This window comes from Atta colombica, unplaced genomic scaffold, assembly GCF_001594045.1.
Source record: "Atta colombica isolate Treedump-2 unplaced genomic scaffold, Acol1.0 scaffold142, whole genome shotgun sequence".
NCBI classification, from domain to species: domain Eukaryota; kingdom Metazoa; phylum Arthropoda; class Insecta; order Hymenoptera; family Formicidae; genus Atta; species Atta colombica.
Window position 1 is genome coordinate 656210 of NW_017259231.1, and position 19470 is coordinate 675679.

The following is a 19470-nucleotide window of genomic DNA, read 5'->3' on the forward strand; positions in this document are numbered from 1 at the left end:
TATCCTCTTTATTTCACGTTTCGGCTATCGTCCTCGAAATCGCTGCGGTCGCGAAGAGCGAACTTTGAACACGGATATAACACACCCGATCTATTCCCTGACTGTGAACCAATATTATCTTTGATCCAACGTCATCAACCATAGTAACGCCTAGATATAGTTCGAATACCGAGAATTCCTATGGTATGCTGGACCGCGCGAGACGTATGATTACCTGCGATCGAATCAGCGTACTACGTGCCGTGTTTATCCTAGTTTTGCGATCGTCGATGAAGCGTCCTCTCTTTATGTATAAATATATACTCTGATAATTTCCTTTACAAATAAAATTGTTTCAAAATTTTCTCATTTTCTCCATCGTATCTTGTGCATTTAAAATCATACTTATCATTGTTATATCTTAAGTATATCAAATTTAATCCCCAAATTTAGTAAGCATTTTACATTCTAATTCAATTATCGCTTCCAGGTGACGACTTATCTTTGTGCAACCGCGACTCCGACAAGGAGTGACCATCGAGGTACATGAAAGAAGGACATGAACTACTCGCAAGGTAAGCCAATTTCATTCGATAATATTACGCTCTAAAATATAACGTAAAAATACATCTCCGGATTCCTCGTCGCGATGAACAATTTTACTTCGAGAGAGAGAGAGAGAGAGAGAGAGAGAGAGAGAGAGAGAGAGAGAGAGCCGCGTCACCGATATCTACATGTATCTATCGAATTCACCGAAGGTTTGTCCTCGTCCGATTTTCAGTCCGGCCAAGTGAGCGGGCGGCGGTCTGAAACAGTTCGGAAATTCACTCAACTAATCAAATACCGCTAAAACCGCTAAACAAGTTAGGTTAGCAATCTACGTGCTCCGAATGGCAACTCCGAACTGCTGCGGCTGTGAAGCGCGAAAACGCTCGCGACTGCTTCCGCAATCCGCACGCCATCTTCACCCTCTCATCCACCTACATTCCTTAACGAGAGGAAACGACTCGATGCAGACGTGTACGGATCACCTAATCGACGGTCCAAGTTCCGCGATTGCAGGTTTTGACTTTGTCATGTCCATTGTGTCATCGCCTCGTGGTCAGTGCAAAAGCGATAGACATGATAAATTCTCCAATTTACAATTAGAATAAATTGTCATGATATTTTTAATGCATTAAAAAGTATTATTATATCAATATTATATGTTTATAGAAAACATTTCTTTTAAAATAGTGAAAGCAAAGATTGAAGAAAAATAAGATAAAGTGTTTTTAATTAATGATTTTTTTTTTAATTAATTATGTCTCGCGCGTTATTATAATTTTGAATAATATTTTTTTCATAGTTTTTAAAATTAAATCAATAGTGATAAGCTTTCTAATAATTAATATACAAACGTAATGCTAATTCTATTTATAGAATTTATTAAAATCGCTGCAACTTTTTGATTATGAATGCATTCCATACATACGTCAGATCAGATAGTCAATCAGTATATCTCCACAACGTGACACGTGCTGTCATGCTGTCAAGATGTTTTTCCTCCTCTCGTGACCTAATTGTCCTCATATTTTTGACATCGGACGTTATCTCATCTACCTGCCTAATAGAAAAGCCGCATATGGGATATATACCGTAATATCTAAACACCTTTGTGGTCATTCACATGCAAATGTATGCTGAGTCGGCCATTAGGCTTTCCATGGATGAACAGATCCACGCCGATGTACAACGAACATTGATCCCTCGTTGTATCCTTTGTCCTTACGACGTCTTTTCAGCATTTTCATCTCGTTTACTATTTTACGGAGGGATACCTTTCCGAATGAAAAAGAGTGTACAAATTAGTCGAATCGTTAGTGAAATCCATATTAACGAGACACCAATTCTCCCTCAGTGGAAACGCACTCCGGATCCCATGTTAATTCCAATCCCCAGTTCTTCAACAACGCACAAAGAGGAGAGTCGCAGCGACAGCGTTCTGTATTTCTTTTGTTGCGGTAATACTCTCCACTAAACAAGTCCTGAATATTTTAAATATATTTCACAGAACGCACATAAATATCGTCCGAAAGAATATTTCTTTCTCGTCGTGCACGACAAGAAAAAAAAAATATACACGACTGTTGCAAATGAGAAATGAGAATAAATCATTCGCATGTTTCAACTCCTTGACGATGTTAGGCACAAAGGAACTGATTAGCTTTCGTAATTGAAACATACAAAGGCATAATAAATTAAGATAAGATGATTGAATAACGTGGAATAAAAATGCAATGTGTTAACTCTTTGTATTTTTTGAATTTTTTTCCACATTTCAAAGGGTGACGCACAATAATGTGCCTTGGATCGGATTGCTTTAGGTATTGCTGCAACCCCTTGTGTGGGAATGACAATGCGATCGCAACTTCCTTTCAAGGGACGAAAAGGAAATGTAGAAAAGTCGATGCGCACGGCCGTCGAATACAGGACAGATAATGAATTTAGCCCGTTTTAAAGAGGTTATTGATGGAATCCATTCCCGGTTCTAAACGCATGGTCGATCGAGCGAGAGGACCGTTAGACCACCCCCGTGCTTTCTCTTACCCCTAACGTAATTGCGAATCCTTCTCTCTCTCTCTCTCTCGCTCTCTCTCTCTCTCTCTCTCTCTCTCCCCCTCCCTCCGTCCTGATCAAAGGCGATTAAATATTTCCGCTCTGCAACATTTTCTCTACCTCGTTCACGCCAAACCGATATTTATTTAGGCATTTGCCCGAACCGTTCGCCGAACGAATATCTGCCGTAAACCAACGTTAGTGTCAAGAGTTATCGTGTAACATAGTCTCGACGAACAACGCGTTTGCGCAGCTACCATTTCATCCAATTTGCAACGCTACAACGTAGAGTGCATCGAATGGGTTGTGTCGTAACGCGCGTCGCGTTTATCGATGTAAATTCACGGAGGAATTGTTCCCGAGCACGAGCCAAAGCGAGATTATCTACTTGTTCGTTGCGATAAATAACTCGGATAGAAACTATCCGTTCGACGCAGCAGGACAAAATGGAATAAATATCTTTAATTAACGATATCTGCGCAAAATCGCCTGCGATGAAAGACGCAGTCTCAGCAGAGTATGGATTGTGGTGCTGAAAAGACTTTATGTAGTATGAACTATTTCATCCGCTATAGCTATCTAAAAAATTGACGCTAATCCACGTCCGTCTCATGAATTAACTCTCTATATACGGCGTCTCATGGGAGAAGGCGCGAATTGAGCTGCGAGAAAGAAATGCCGCCAAGAGTCCTCTTCATCCACCATCCGGCTTATATATTGTAAATACCACGTAATCTGATGACCTCCCGGCGACGGTCCCTTCATTACCAGCGCGGGTGCCATTGTTCCATAGGTATAATTGAATTCCCAAGGCAGCCGCTGCCGCCAGCTAACCCTCATCCTCTCGACATCAGCGATCCGAGAGAACCGCCGATTCCACGTTGGAACTCTACGAGACCCTGATTTACCCCATTCAGTCGGGAATAATGCGATATCTCGTCCCCCCGAAAGCCACATCGAATCTCGACTCGAGAGAGCGGGGGTCATTTCAACAGAGGAGGAGGTTAGTCTAAGCTCGTACACGATTCCGAATGTCCATCCGTTCATCGCCCAAAGTCTTCCGCTCGTCTCCGCGAATGTCGCTTCCACTTTGAGTGCATGAACCAACAATGGATTCTATCGATGCACTTGAGAATGGTCAATAATTCGAAACTGAACGCCAAGCTCCACTACGTTGTATTCTGCGTAATTTTGAACGTGGATTATCAGAGTTGCTCTCTGAACCATATAAATTTAATATGAAACCAGCTCGCAATATACGTAAAGTTCGAGCACTATGCTTGTATAAGCTTGCATAAATAATATAATTTGACATTTGCACGAATGTGTACGAAATAGCTTAAATTCACGATATTTCTTTAACTCATAAACTTTAAAATCAATTTAGAATACTTTTACTTCAACAATTTTAGAATATCGATTTTTCCGAACTGTAATTAATTGAAGAGTTTCTATTTTTTTCGAATTAGATGGAAATAAATTATTCGTTATTTAATTTTACATCTTCGGTATATGAATTTTTTATCCGGAAAATGCATTAGTATTCTTAATATTCTTAGTTCGTTATATTACACTATAAATTTTCACGGATGACAGCTAATAATCATTAAGTTCTTAATGGTCGTTTAAATATCAGAGCGATCATTTCACCAGTGAATTGCCCGATTTACTTACAGTGCACCACAATATTTCTACTGCCATCTCCTTTCTAAGTCTGGCGGTAATAATTTTATTCGAGAACCTTCCGTGTCAGAATTCTCACCGTAATCCGCAATACATACGTTAAATATGCGTGCATTACAACGCGCAATAAATATTGACTTTAATATGTTAAAATTATGTATGTGACTTTTAATGTATCAAAATTATCGCATCAAGCTCAAAGCACAATTTTCCATTGTGCATAAATCTGCACAAATCTCACGTACATAAAAGTAATAAATTGGAAAAAGAGATATTCTTTGTAATATATTTTACCGCTTAATCAAGATATATTAAATTAAAAATTTTCTATGTGCAGAAAATAATTTTTATGCGCAGTAAGGCAAAAATTTTTACGGTCTACTCACGACAAAAATAATCGACTTATATTCGTTTCTACTAATATAGGTTAACTTTAATCTCGGATCAACTTGCTCTTCATCTTTTTCTAATTCTTAGAATTAACAAAAGATTAAAAGTAAGTTAAATCGAGATTAACGTAAGTTTATATAGATGGAAACGAATATTAACCTAATAAATTGAAGTGCCGTCCTTAAAGTTATGACAAATTCGATATAATCAGCCTGTATAATAGCAAATAATCACATATATCAATTAAACGATCGATTTCATTGTCATTTATCAGAGACCGCTGACTGTCAGTTCGAGATGATAATAAAGCATGTAACATGTCTAACTAGGGAAACATGCTGCAGACATTCGCTAATCGTAAGTGTCAGAAGGTCGTCGCAGCATTCAGAAACCAGGATCACCTATGGTGTCCTGGATGTTACGGACTGTCGCGTCCATCCTTTCAGGAACCCGCAGGTGATCATGAATAACAATGCCGATAACGCGTCGACATCGTCGTATGCGTTGTAATTAATGCTCGTCAGACGCCTGGGGCGGAAAACTCCGCTGTATCTCCATGTTCCAGTATGATCTTGACGTTGAGGTGCCTTTACGCCCATTTTATGACACTGACAAGCGTGTCCGTGTTCCTCGTACAAACAATTTCCTACACGACTAATTCCATAATACGTTCGTCTTGTTTTCTATCTCATTGAAGAAATTTCTATCTCGTTGTAATGAAGCAACTCAATTTTAACAAAAATATCATATCACGCGCATATAAAGAATGTAACTCAGATGTATAATTCATACACTGAGGAAAAACTTTTTGGTATTTGTAACTATAATTACATATCACTATAATTATGATTATTATGGTATTAGTAATAATAACAACTATATAATATATCAATCAATATATATAGTTAGCAATTGAAAATGACTATAATTATAATAACCATAAAAATAATTGAAATTATCATAAAAATGATGCAAATAATTATAATTAGTCATTTTCATATAGTTATTATTAAATACTAATACTATAATATTCATAATCATAATTATAATGTAACTATATAATAGGTAATTATAGTTACAAATGCTAAAAAGTTTTTCTCTCGATACATAATCAACTGATTAAATTATATATAATTTATAAAATTTAATAATTAGGAGCTTATTTATATAGAGATAAAATAAAAACGAATAAATATATCATAATATCTATCCATCCTATACACAAAAACAGTATAATACTAAAATTTATAACTAGAATAATATATTTTTCTTTTTTATTTTTCTCCAAAGAGAATGCAAATTTTCATCAGCAATGATTCCTCCGGAATCGCGTAAATCGTCTTTGTGCGGGAAATACGCACATCGCAAGCATAAACACGCCGTTCACTGCACGACGCTGCAGGTGCCCTGTCATAGTCATGACTGATGACCGACATTACGATTTGTCAATAACAATTGTCCCGAGCATAACCGCCCTGTGCAAACTGCAACTGATAGCTAACATCGATTGTCCACGTCGACGTAACTGTCTGCCACCCGGAGTGACCCATAACGTATCCGCACCAAAAATCTGCCGCGGACAGCCGGGCGCGAAAACAGATTCGCCCGGCAACGTTGTCGCGGCTGGTACGCGACGTCCACGCGAATACACGCGACCGATCATTTCGCAGCATTGCCAATTTTTTGTGTATTTTTCCTCGGTTCTTTTTTCCTCTTTTTTTTTTGAACAATCGAGGGTCAATCCGCGCGTCAACTCGCCCGCCGTTCAACTGGAAACGAAAGCTATTATTCCGTTGGGAAATAACGGGGCTTTTTGTTCATCGCAAAGTGTCTCCCTGATAGACTGACGTTTAACATAATTAAAAAAATTGTTATAGTAACGTAGTATACGGTTATTCGTTATTGATGCATGGAATTTTATATGTTACATTTTATATTAATTTATTTATAATTTTATTTTATTTTCTATCACATCTAGCAATAAAATAATTTATTTAATCAATATAAACTCATCGTATAAAAATATTCGTTGTCACGACGTGACAATTAAACAAGCGAATGAACGGGTCATGATGAACGGAGTTACTTCTTGATCGCCTTCTTGGACGCACGCATCTCGAACGCGGAAAATCCCATGAGATTTTTTTCCTCAGCAACTCTCGAACGTCCCACTCTCAACGAGTAGAAAGAAGTGGATGTAGGAAATTCAATTTGATCGCCGACACGATTTTCGATTGGCAGACAGCTCGAGAACATGTGTGTGTCTGTGAGTGCAACGAAGAAAAAAGAGAGGAAGAGAGGAAGAAAGGAGAGAGAGAGAGAGAGAGAGAGAGAGAGAGAGAGAGAGAATATGAACAGAATCGAGTGTGTAACGAGTCGCATTGTGCAACTGAGGAGATCTTTCTCATCTCCCTCGGTACCTCTCTCTTGCCTTCGTTTTATTTTCCGTCGTGGATTTATTGTCCGTTCGTTCGCAGATATACGCAACCTCGCAAGGTAAGACTGGACGGTTCAGTGTTTCCTCTAAACGCTATATAGTTTTCTTTCTATTTGAGTCGTAGACGCAAAAATGTACACGCTTGAACATTTCATGTTCTATTATCAAGTATTGAAATAATTTATAAGATATTAAAGATAATAAAAAATATAGATATTTTTTCTTTAATGATGTATCTAGAGAGAATATATCTATATAAGATATATTCTTAGTCATCAACTATAATAAACGGGTCGTTTGGGCCTGAAGCTAGAATGTTGGTACAATCTATACGATTAGTATTATGAGGTTCTAAATTATAGATTAAAACTTTAAACTTTTCTCTATCCATCGTCAATAAGATAAAGTTTTTCTTGCATTCTGTACTTCAAACAAGACTTTTCAAAACTTTAAAACTTTAAAACTTGAGTATGCACTGAAAGAGAAGATTGGCTGAATATGGCATTGCCATATTCATCATGATTGCAGCAGTCAATTAAAAAATACTATGCCATATTTTATTGCATCTAATTTACTGCGCAATCAATCTTTTCTTTCAGTGTAGTTTTCGCAGCTGTAAAATATGTTATAAGGATTAAGCTAAATAAAACTTAACTTTAATTTAGACACGCGAGTTTGCTCAAAACTAATGTCTATTATTATAGTATATCTCTAATAAAAAATATTTATTGATATACATATATGTATAACATATTTATATCTCGAATTCATTTTGAAATATACATATTCCTTGCTTGAATGCAATCGAAGAAAAAAAACCAGCTAGTGAAGAAAAAAATATGTTTCAAATAGAAACTATTGTGGTAAACTTCTAAACGATTTCTTCTTTCCATTGGAGTCCGTTCCGATTCAGATTGCGTGAGTCTTAAATGAACCTGCAATGCAAGAGTCGCGATTCGTATGTCGCATTGGTCGAAGCGAAACGGACAGACAGCGTAGGATAGCTGTATCTGGTGGAGGTTAACGTTCACCAGACGCTGAAGAGGCCCCCTCCGAGTACCGGAGGCGTGCTCGAGGGCCTCTATTGAATTAACTCCATTCACCAAATTGCTCTCGCATTATGCTGGATCACGCCTGAGCTAACCTCCTGTACCTCTATAGCGCACAATCCCTCTCTGTCACAAACGGCATCGCCGAGAACGGAGTCGTCGTTGACGAGATTCGCGTTCCGTTTCCACAATAATACGCGTGTCCTTCTCTTTGTGACTCATCAAAGCCACAGCCGGTTATCCTCGTCAGAAGACTTTGCGCTTCACTCGACTTCGCTCGCGTATCTTTTAAAAGTCGTTCTCAAGATTCGGTTCAGTCATCTCGTTCGTTATCGGTAAGAATATCGAAATATTGGAAAATTTAATTGTATCGAAATATTGAATTTCCTGCGGGAGGGAAGGACGACTGATTGGTTAAAAGAAGTTACCGATGAGATCGGACAGACAAAGCGTTCTTCGTTTCTTTTGTTGACGAAGTCAGTTAACGAAAGTTACTCGCGCTCGAAAAGATTCGACAATCGCAGTGATAATGGCATCTCGATTGTTAGTAAAATATTAATTGGTTATTTAAAATCATGGCGGGTACAAGAGACCATCGTTCACATTTCAACCTGAGGCGATCTACTTTCGCAAATGATGATCTTGTTGTTTTTTCGCTTCACAAAACGATACCTTCGGTACGATGCTGTTGAAAGCGATTTCACGAAATATTGCCATGTTGGATTGGATGAGAGAATCCTTAGAGAGTTTTCTCAACGAACGTTGACAAGAAGTTAGTGTTATTACCGTCATTAAAGGTGTCCAGAAATGTCTCTTACGTACGATCTTTAATTTAACCAAAAGCTCCTCCTCGTCCAACGATTTCCTTCAAATTTAGAGCTTCTTGTTCTAAAACTTACGGTCACGTTTGGAGTCTTGCAAATCTTTTCTATCTCATTTTCTTTCCTTTTTTTTTTCGTTGGAACGATGTCATAACGTAATGATATTCTTGATAGTCGCAGCCGTTACTGTGATACATACAATGTGTTGCCATGTAATTTTGATATTGTCGGCGGTTATATAAATTTCAATGAAGGCATACATACTTTGCTAGACAGCAAACATATACGACGACGTGTCTTATATTTATCTACCGGTTCGTAAATAGCGAACGTTTAAGGTTCATAATGAAATCTAAATGACGACTATACCGGGGGCAACGGCAATTGCAACGGTAGCGGCGACTACTCGGCAAGTTAACGTTAGGAGAGCTCTCTTATCGAGCGCATGCCCTGAGTGCAGGTGACTAATCCATCCTTTCTGCCCGCTCACTGGTGCAGGAACATACACCGCAGACTCAAAGATTAATCTTTCATATCGAATGGAGTCAAGGACGGATATAATTAATGAACGCAATTAGATGGATAATATACCGTAATACGGTATTTAATCAGAAAAAAATCATAAGAGCTGTACCTATAAAACTAACTACATGAAGTGCAGAAAAGAAAAATTTTTTAAATTCGCTTAAGTATATCACATCGATAAATCATGATGTATTAATAAAATGTCATGCATGCATACGTGATAAAAATAAATTATAAAATGTAGATACATATTACATGTATGCTAATACATATTTAATAAAAACAATATGCATGAAAAGCTAAGTAAAATACATTTATCTCGCTGTTTTCTTCATTTCTCGCTGTTTTCTTCATTATCTTGTTATTTATGATTTTGTTATATTTTAAATTTTGCGGTTCTATTTTCTCCGGTTCTTACGCCAGTGCAGCTTTAGCACTCATTACACTCTAGCAACCGCTGCCTTAATTTCTCTTTGCCACGTACCCTTTCTCGCGGAAGCCGACCTTTCTGGCCGCTTGACCATTATTTACACCCATTCCCATCCTTCCTTCCTCAAGCTCGATTGTATCCCTTGAACAAATAAATGACCTCGTGATTTTTAATTGGACCTAACCGCAAAATTGGCAGCCTACAAGTAACCGATATAAACGAGCAATTAAATGAATAAAACTATGACAAGAAATCCAAAAAATGAAAGTAATTTATTTTTATATAAAAATCATCAGTTGTTATATAAATATTTAAAGCTTATAGCTGATTATTAAAAATAATAAAAAATTTTTTACAATTAACAATAATAAAATTATAATAAAGGAAAAGGAATATTATTAAATGAAGATATCAAGCGTATGCGTATCCATATAAGACGGCATTTTGTTCGATATGAGTCTATGGACCATTAAATCTCCATGCAGACGTGTCCGGAACTATTCATGTAAGAGCAGCACGTAAAACGGACTCGTAACTCGCATTTTTTACAACCTGCCAATGGAACTATTCAAAGCGCGTTCGACGATGCTCCCCACGTGTCTGAATCATCGCAATAAAATCGAACGTGTCGGAGCGGCGCCATGGCCTTTGCATGACGTGCGTCTGGATACCGTTTCGGCGCCGGGCACCTCCTACCTCTAAATCGGAGGGGTTCGCAACGGGTTATTCGATCGAACCAACTAACGTGGAGGTCAATGAGGAATGTTAAATGTACATCGCACAATCACGCTACACACTGTGCAAGAAGTCCGACCCAGTTTCTCTACCGATCAAGAGGAACATGCTTTGTGTGCAAACGTACATGTGTAGATATTGCAATAGTGTGTGTGTGTGTGTGTGTGTGTGTGTGTGTGTGTGTGTGTGTGTGTGTGTGAGGGGGGGGGGGGGGAGAAACAAAGAGAGAAACGGAGAAACTCCATTCTACACATGTATTATACATGTATTAAGGATACTATACATGTATTAAGGAAACGCAACCAAAGTGTGTCCTGTACCTCGTGCGCTATCCCCATGGTATTCCACTACTTACGAACACGCTAATTACCCAAAGGAATTTGCTAGCGTTCATTCCTTCCGCGTATCTAAAGACCTCCCTTTAAGCGTTATCAGCTTTCGTGAATTTAGTAGCCGTATTTCCGTGAGGCAGAAGCTCCATCATTGCGTTAACGCGATAATAAAAAGGGAGGAACATTATTATGGGCTGTGTAATTAAAACTGCAAAGATCTCTCACAACTGCGAATGCGGAAAATAAATCTTATTATGAAAATTGAGAGAAAATAAAAGCGTGAAAATTGATTACTAATTCATCTTATTCATCTTATTCTTAGATTATAAATCGTACGATAATAAAGATAAGAAAAATCTCTATATCAAAGCAAAATTTATGATATGATTACTCTTTCCTATGTTCAGATTCCCACTTGAGTACTACCCAGGTATCACTTTATCCTCATTGTTTACCGAACGCTAAACAAAGATGACATTACATCCGGGAGCACCGGATGTGAATTTGAACACGCCCTTAAATAAAGATTTCGTGGAAAATTATATTCGTTATAATTTTCTTACTATCAGTGCTAAATTTATCACAATTAGTAATTATCAAAATGGAATTTAAATTTCTAATATTTTTCTATCTTTTTATTTTACTTTCATCTATCACTATTATTTATGGAAACATGTACGTTTCTGATAGTATTTTGTATAATGAAAACAATATTAATACACTTTCTTGAGAATAGAAAAGTTTATATTTATAAATATGAAATACGACAAATATTTTAACTTATCCGTTAAAAGCATCTATTTGTGCAAATTCTAAAGAGAATATGCTGATGCACATATAAAATTTGTTGTAAACTTTATTCGGATCGATAACTCTGACACATACAGAATCCATAAAGCCGATTAACGTTCGATAGCCCATTGGCAAAGCGCGCGCGTTTCCCGTTTCTCGTTTCGGCAATTTAAATTTCCAGCGGAACTATTATAGATACAATAAAGACAGTGAATCGGCGCAGATTGCATCTATTTGCCAAGCTCAAATTACGAAAGACAAATCAAACTGATCGCGAATCCTCTCGTCCGTTATTTACTCGACGATTTTCCAAATGAACCGAATCCAAATCGATTTGCAAAAGCATTTTATTTTAGTCTGCAGTCGATAATGACACTTTGGTTGCATTGCGTCAACTACGATTAATTGATTCGTGCTACTCGAGCTGTCATTATCGCCACAGATGCACGCACGTACGCACGCTCGATTTGTCAAATTGGCTCACGTTTGGCATCCAACTGCGCGATTCAATTATACGGTCGATGAGAAGAATGAGAAAAGGGGGAGACTTGGTAAGTTTGATTCGTATAAGTTCTATCTGCACCGAACCGACATCGATAGAAAATTCCGCGATAGAAAAGCGTACGCTTTTCACTATAACGATGGATTACGAGGTTGAATTTCATATCATTCGCAGATGTACAATATCGAGCGGCTAAAATTATCAATGATATTAAACACTCGATACACACGAGAATCTAACGATCTTCACTTTAAAAACACCGAATTTCTGATTATGCTTGTAATATGATTTTGTAGATACATATTATTATACGCAGCACTTCCGCGTAACATTACGCATTGTCGAAATTATATAATTTATTCGTACAATTCATAATGTTGAACGCAAAATGGATAATAATATTGAGCAAATCGAACATCCGAAATGGCATGTTATTAACAGTTTCATTGATATGTGACCCTTTCGTGATGTTTTTTTACCGTATTTAGATGAATATGTGAATCAGTTATAACATATGACTATCGCATATCGGCAGAATCGCTTTTCAAATAGCGAGAAATAAACGAACCACCAGTGCAGCTTTTAATCACGAAGAGCACAAAAGCGATGCTGCGAGATGTATCGGCAATCATCATCATGTATGGTTGCATGGTGCATATGCGATAATGTGATGTTGCATGCGTGCATAAAACACGGGGTGCCTTATGTAAAGCCGCGATGCATCGTTGCCCCCGGAAAAATCGATAGTTGCTGGAAATCCGATGCAATTCCTGCCGCAGGCAATCGCAAACAGATTGTTCGTAGACGTTTACCGACAATTCAATTTTACGCTTGTGCATTACATCATCTTCTTAAATTTGACGTCAGTTTCTGCTTTTTATATCAACCCATCCATGCGTCGATGGAAATATCGTGATAACAAAAAAAAAAATCAGGACGATATGAAGTTGCCACTGACCTAAATCCGTATATCCTGAATTCTGCTGCATGACTAAGGTGAAGGAAGAGACAGGAGAGTATACGTCGTACACTCCAGCAATCTACATATCGATTTCCCCAGGAAGATGCGTTATTCATGGGGAAACGGAGTCGTACGTCGCGGAAACAGAGGGTGATCCGTGCGATCGCGATACGCCAAACCCATTTGAATCGAGAGTCGACTGCGACACGCCATCTCGACGGAGGAAGTTAAAAAGGAAAAGAATCTGACAGGGAAGCAGGAAAGGAAAGAAACAGGGAGAGGAAAAGATCGTAGTGTAGAGGGAGAGAGAGAAGAAGAGGATGGGCTTCCGCTAAGTCGTCGCTGATTTCTTTGCGTTGTCTGAAAAAGATGTCGGCTGAGATATGTCGCGCGATCCATCTTGTCGACGACACCCCGAGTATCGGACATACGCGTGTTTCCTTGTATATACGTTCGTGATAAAATATCCACCTCTATCTTCGTGATAAATAACAATAATTACAACGGCAACAGCACAAAGATAGATGCTTAGTCCAGCTTTGATTATTACACAAACACATTAATATTTTTAACAAGCACGCATTACTTGAATGCAGAACCTTTTCAGTGACGAGAACCATTCATCTGTTTTTCTAGTATTCGTCAAAAGATGTGAAGAGCAGCAGAGCTTCTACTATATACTAATGCGTCATATGCCACCGTGGAAATAAAAGAGAGCTACTGGTCGTGGTGAAGTTTGCGCAAAACGGGCATACGCTATTCGACCTGAATGCGCTTATTATAAACGTCATTTGTTATCTCTTTAAAAATAGTGGTCGGCGGAGAGCGGATGCTGAGAGCCGCGAAACGATTTATCAGTGGGTCTAGAAACAGGGTCGGTCATCGTCCAGACGGGTTTGCTCATACAAGTTGTGACCGCTAGTGTTACATAAATCCTACAACCTTGCCTGGACATAGAACCTTTGCGCCATACGCGAGAGTTTGTAGCATTTTTCCTCTCCCCCTTGTGAATCACTTGTCCCTTGCTCATCCAGATAACAATCCAGATGAAATTTCATTCGTGCTGAATGCGGCAAAGAAGTTACGAACAAACGAGATTACTCTGCTTTTGCCGCCGTCGGAGCTTGACCTCTAACAATGAGCTCAAGAGAGAAAATGACTTTTTGGTATGGACGATCGAGCGACACTGAAATATTAAATTTACGCGTACCACAGACCTTTAAAGTATTTCTTACGAATCAAGTGAATGAGATAAACGATGAGAGCTATTGAAAGATAAGCGTATAATATATTGTAAAATATATACGTTCTTACAAAAATATACATATATTAGAAATAGAGATATTATTGTAAATCTTGCCTTACCATGCTTGATTAACTCTTAAACGTCTCATTATATGAGAACAACACACTGCAGTGTGGCATATCCACCCAATTTGATTGCTTAATGTTCAGTTTCATAAAAATGAACATATTGTAAACATATTGTAAAAAATCTTTTTTAATCAAAATACCAAAAATTAAAGAACATAGCGGTGTCAAGCAAATGTATATATCGAATCTTTATTAATAAAAAATTCAAGCAGTCGAAAAAATATAAGCAAAATATAAATGTTAGAAAAATATTGGAAAAGGAAAATCATATCGAAAAGGCGTTTAAGATGTTAAAATTCGATGATATTTTTGCCGTTTAATTCCGCGACGATACATAGCCAACATTCCCCGTCGACGTTCTCAAGCCGAGGGAAGTTATCTATTAATCAAAATTTCAAGATATGCAGAACTCATGATAGCCAATTAGTTTGGTACCTTCCTCGGCGTCGAATCGAATCAATTTGATCTCCGTCGCGCTTCCGTGGAGTAGTACGTCGGTTGCGATAGGTGGATATGGCAAAATTTCAGGGGTAGCGAAAACCCATTACCACGGAGAGAGTCGGTATGGGATAGGTAAGGAGCATTACGAGATGATATTAGAGCGCCGGTCCATTCCCTACCACTATCGCCTCTACTGCACTGGCCGATCCTATCCGCTTAATAGATTCAGCGATATTATTGAATTAGCGCGGTTGAACGAAGCCTGCCTACTTAGACGCGCTAACGAGAAGATCGACGGGAAAGACGGCTGAGAACAAGAGGGAATCTATGATCTACGAATCGAAACGGCACTCCGATATTACTTCCTGGTCTGGACCGTACCATTCTCGGGGGTATAACTCCTTGAATTTCCATCGGACTGCGAAACGCAAACGAGAAGTCTAGAAGAAGAAAGAGATTGCACGAAACGCAGTTATGAAAGTATAGAAAGTTACATGACTTCGATTTTCCATCTTGTACGAGGATATTACGCGCGATATATATCTATCTGCGAAAATTGAATTATTCTCTGAGTTACTTTATTTTAAAAATTGACAAGAGAAGTAATAAACATAATACTTTAATTTTTGTATCTTAAGTAATACTCCACTCTTCCTGTGTGATACACACACACACACACACACACACGCGCGCGCGCGCGCGCGCTCAATTTTAGATAGGAATATTATTCGAAAAATGAGGATATATGAAAAATATTGCAAGCGCGAAGTTTGACTAACGTCAGAAACGCACGCGGTAACTTGAGAAACTGTTTTCCACGCAAGAAATAAGAAGCAACCCTTGGGCGAGCAGATGAATCTACCTGTACGTGAGGCGCAGAGTGCCACTTCGTCATTGCCTTACGGTAACGGTTATGCTTTGGGAAAGTTTACCAGTTTCCTACTATCTATCTACCTCGCTTACTCGACGGATCCTTTTACTCGCCTCAACGTTATCTTCCACCCGCCTTTCTCACTTTTTCCCTCACGGGCTACTCTCAACCCTCTCCGTAACGTGTCATCGTCTTGCTAAGAGTCAAGTTGTGCGGAAAAGCACTAGCTCGCCTGCTGTCTCACACATCACTTCACTTTTATTCGCGTTTAAAATTTTACAGAAAAATACAAGTCCAATATCAAAATTGATTTACAAAAATAAAACTATGTGTATAGATGTTACTGCATAAATTTTCGTAGTTTATATTTTAATAAGGAAAGAAAGAAACACACCAGAGCAAGATCACTTGTTACTAAAGATCGCTAAAGTAAGAATAACTTCGTAAGTTGGCCGATTACCATTTCGCTTTGTAACCTACCATGCGAGAAACGTACAATACTAGCTATAACTGTAACTTTCCATAGAAAAACGTTCTATGCAAAATTTCTCTCAGATTGTACAATTGTACAGGAAATTTCTCGGAAGTTTTTAAATGCTCAGGACTTAAAGTCCAATATTTACGAACTGCGGTAAGTGAAACAAAAGAATTCTTCCTGTAGATTATCTTAAGCTCATTTTCAAATATACGTTATTATGTGACGCGTTGTATTTAATTGTAAAAATGCTTATACAATGACTTTTCATATACTTTGTTTCTTGGCACTAAGTTATTAATCGATACAGCTTGAAAAAATTTCACTCACGTCAACTCGGATTTTCCGGTTGTCTCTTCATTTCGAAAGGCCTTTTCAGCCTGTCACTTAGTTTTTATTCCCTAATCTTTATTCTCTAATTCCACAAGATACGCAAAGTCAGACAGTTAAGTCATCCGGATTAGATTGTGATCAAGGAAGAGGAGAGTGAGGGTTCACATTCCTCAACGTTCATTCGGTACGAAGCAAAAGAAAAGAGTTCATCAGTTGTATAAAATTACATAGCTCTAAGATTTTCTTTTGGAGATACTTTGAGATTAGAATTGACGGACCGGAACAGTTTGATCACAGATATCTCCCGCATAATTCTCACATATAATCTCTCTTTATAAAAAATATCCAATATATTTCTTATTGTCAATATATTTCAATTTGTAATACGCAATTACGTAATAAATTATTATTTCGCTTATTATTTTTACACTTGACGAATACTTTACAACGCAATAAAATAAATTAAAGTTATAAAGTACTTTCAATCCCTTCTAATATTCTTCAAATACATAACTAATATACATTTTATATAATAGTTATATTTATATATATTTTACTATACTTCAGATATATAATAATTATTTGTAAAAAATATTTTCAAGATAATCTCGTCAATATCGGTCTTTCTCCTGAAGATTTTTCCTAGAAACGAAACTCTATAGTAACGAAAGTCTCGGAAAAGTTCCTTTCCTTGATCGAAGTACGGTCGTAAGAGGATGTTGGATTACCTCCTGAAGCTGAATCGATCTCGTCCAGCCGTTCAACGTCGGATTGTCAATCTCTCAACTCGTACTCCTCTCCGAAATCGTTCCGGCGAAATAGTTAGCTCGATTTTGCCGATGGAAAGACCCCTTCGAGAATCCCTTCAAGCCTCGCGGGTGACATTCGGGCGCGTAAGCTCGTGCCACGACGGAGAATTGGTACCGCTAATAATTACCACCCTTGAAATTCTCTGGCTCGAAGACACCCCATCGACCATTTCTCGCGTGGCTAAGCACGCGATTTTGAAAGCCAAACGCGCTCCGTAGGCTGTATCCGCTACGCCACGCTGAAATATTTCGCCTCGAGGCAAAGAATGGCATGGTGCCGACAAGAGTGACGTTGAATGAAATCGAGGGGATGAAATCGTTTGTCACGTCATTTCATTTGTTACTTTCACTCTCGTCTCCATAGATAGATGCCCTTCCATCGTAATTTACGGTGTGTATATGAAAAAAAAAAAAACCCTAACTGCTTCATCTTGTCATAATTGTCACTTCTACTTGCTCGTAAGTATTTATATATTTATATAAATCAAGTTCCATAATAAAATTCTGTTAACTTTATCGACTAGTTACTTTATATAAAAATAAATTCTTATTCTTCTTCTTGGAATTTATAAACGCTGCTTTAATTCTTTCGCGTACTTCTGTATCATGTAAAATACTAAAAGGATAATTGCATAATTTAATTATTTATTTAAATATAACACTTAAGTCTGCGTATTTTGCATAACATTTAAATTTCCAACGGTTTCTTTTAAATTCTAGAGATCTATATTCAAATAGAAATTCTCATCTCCGAAAGCAATGAAAATGAAAATCTGCTTATTATATTGCAGACAGAGGTAAACCTTCTTGAATTAAAATGTACACATCGCACCCTTGAATATGTCATGTTACGAGAAATCGTTTCAGTGTTTCGCAGATTGGCTATTAAAATCTACCCACACAAGGTGCCTCGAGAGTGCACTTGTCTTCGCGAAACCCTCTAACACCACTGTCGGCGACATGAAGGGTTGTTTTCAATTTTCCTAAATTACGCACACCAGGATATAGTATATATCGCAATGCCTATAGACGAGGAGATGTGTTTTCACTCCTTCCTCTTCGATTAGACGTACCGATCCCGAGGCTATCATATATTACAAAAGAATTGGATTATGTTTTCTTAACGTAACTCTATTTTATTTAAATTTAATACACTTCTGATATAAAAAATATCTTAAAACGTAGTATAATAATTTGATTATTATGATACAAATCTAAATTGATTTCCTTCGGCTTTCTGCACATTATCGATTCCATTGTTAGAATGAAATATGATGTCTAACTTTATCTTCTCTTATTAATTCTGCACACTCTATTGTATCTACTATATTTCTCTCTCGTATTCATTAAAGTTCATTGCAAAACAATCCGGCCAATTTCACGCTCGATTCATCGCAATACCCTTGCATATTTAATCAGTGCTGTCTTCATCGATAAACTAATTACATTTTTGTAACTTTGAGGAAGGAATTAGGAACAAGGACTCGATACCGTCGATGGCAACGCGCGCACGATTTGAAGAGGGTTCTTACAAATACAATAATAGTAATAGGTCAATCCCTGAGGCAATGAGCCATCACGAGACGACTTTTGATGAAGACTATTGACTGCAGAGGAACAGATATCTCTGACAGAAATTCGTCAAGTTCAAAATTACTCAATTGTTGAATAATTTATGCATAAAAAAATTTGTAATAAAATAATAGTAAAATAATGACATTTTAATAATAAATTTCATATATAATGATTTGAGTAACACTCGATTGCATAAAGAATTTAACTCTATTTATTCCATTTAAATATTAATTTCCTTTCTTTATGAGCTTTGCAAATTAGTAGATTATCCTATGTATTATTAGCTGTTTCCATGCTAATTAGATAATTAATGAAATCAAACAATATATACATACATATATATATATATATATATATA

General features: G+C 37.4%; 1 pseudogene; it reads left to right on the plus strand.

The window, feature by feature from the left end:
* Positions 1-491: 491 nt before the first annotated feature.
* Positions 492-19470, plus strand: part of LOC108685022 — a 160777-nt pseudogene continuing 141798 nt past the window's right edge.